The following is a 1,739-nucleotide window of genomic DNA, read 5'->3' on the forward strand; positions in this document are numbered from 1 at the left end:
GAGTTGGGTCAAAACTGAAATTCAAACCTCGATAACATTTTATTTTTACATAAGAAAACTGAATGGTGTATATAATAAGTGTTCCGGACGTTTGTATTTTAGTTTTTATTTTATTTTGGGTAGTTCCATTTCATAACTTTGACGATAAAGAGGAAAACCCACCTCACCCCGTAGTGCCTCGTATTTGGGGTGAGAGGGGTTTTCATACAAAGGTGATTTTGGAAGATAGTTGGATCGATTTTTTTTATTATGCGTATTACTATAGCTCCATTTTAAATTGGAATACATTATTTTTGTAGCAGTAGCCTTAAAATCCCTTCTCACCCCCCTCTTAAACCTTCTCTCCCCATTCATAACCCACCTCTCCCCGCGAAACCTACTCACCCCGTTTTACGGTACTTACTTAACCCTGGTACAATCAGCGTTGTTGCTTTATTGCCAAAAATGGATCCAGACAATCCAGAGGGTCTCGAAAGTCAATTCAATATAAAAACCTTCCAAGAAACTCAAGAAAGACGAACCAGTCACACGGAAACAAGGTTTTCGTATTCTGCCTTATATCGAGCTGTATAAAGAGTTAAAGTGGAGCATTCATGATATCAATCATGTACAAGCGAGCATGTTTCATATTGCTGCCTACAGCGTACTTATCCCAGGCCGAGAGCTAGGAACTTTTTTTACACTCATTCCGTAAGCTTTCCGTTTTGTTAAATGGTAAATAATGTTACTAAGTAACAACTTTGTACTATGAAGTGAATGGAAGATTTTTGGAATACATATATAAATAAATAAGATACAGTTATATTGCGTTAAACTATAAGTCAGGTCCACTTAATACCCCACTCACAATCGGCTATCAGTAGTGCGCAGTCTTTGGCGACGCTGAAAAACAATCGTTCAAACCAACTAATCAAATAATAAGTACGTCACATACCTACATTAAATAATTAGGAACTCCACCATTGATGTTTTTAATGAGCAATTAATCGGTTCTATGGTGTAATGGTGAGCACTCTGGACTCTGAATCAAAGAGTATTATAATATATAGGACACTCTGAATCCAGCGATCCGAGTTCAAATCTCGGTGGAATCTAAATATTTGAAGTAAGTAGTTAAGTTTTTTCGTTAATTAGCCTCTTACCTTATTAAGGATACAATTGAGGTATTACTTAAATTTCTGAATTAATATTACCTAGTACCTGGAGAAGGTAAATTCGACGGAAACAGTTTGGTATGATAAAAATGTATTGTGTAGTAGGTACCTAAGTATAAAATCAAACAATACATTCTATGAAGTTCTGAATATGCCACTCTCTCTTTACATAGAGATATTAACCTATTGAATTATTGATTCTAACTAGGTACTTTAAAGACGCTGTAATCGGTCAATTTCGAAAGAATAGCCGACCAGCAAAATAAAATTGTATCAATAAAGTGAAACTATCCCTGGCTCCTGGCCTATTCGGGCGGTGATACCCGTCTCCCTCGGTCGGGATATTGGCAAAAAACAATATTTTATACCGGTCGCTAAGCGTTCGCCGCAAATGTATGCCGTGGACGATACACGGGTTGACTTGTACGAGATATCTAGTCCGGGATGTGTCTCGACATAACTTATACCGGGTGTGGCCTGTAACATGAGCAAATAATTAAAACATAGCTTGTACTCCTAAACCCACTCCTGTAAACGGTGACACTTTTGTTCAACAACTTTTAAAAATTATGTAGTATTTAGACT

At 36.9% G+C, this 1,739-nt stretch overlaps 1 non-coding gene across 1 annotated transcript; it reads left to right on the top strand.

Annotated features, from left to right (window-relative positions):
• The first annotated feature begins 988 nt into the window (after positions 1–988).
• Positions 989–1,094, top strand: Trnaq-cug (transfer RNA glutamine (anticodon CUG)). Its single transcript has 2 exons — positions 989–1,025; positions 1,060–1,094. It is a non-coding gene; the product is annotated as a tRNA-Gln (tRNA).
• The last annotated feature ends 645 nt before the right edge of the window (positions 1,095–1,739 follow it).

This window comes from Cydia splendana, chromosome 5 (genome assembly GCF_910591565.1).
Source record: "Cydia splendana chromosome 5, ilCydSple1.2, whole genome shotgun sequence".
In the NCBI taxonomy this organism is placed as follows: Eukaryota; Metazoa; Arthropoda; class Insecta; order Lepidoptera; family Tortricidae; genus Cydia; species Cydia splendana.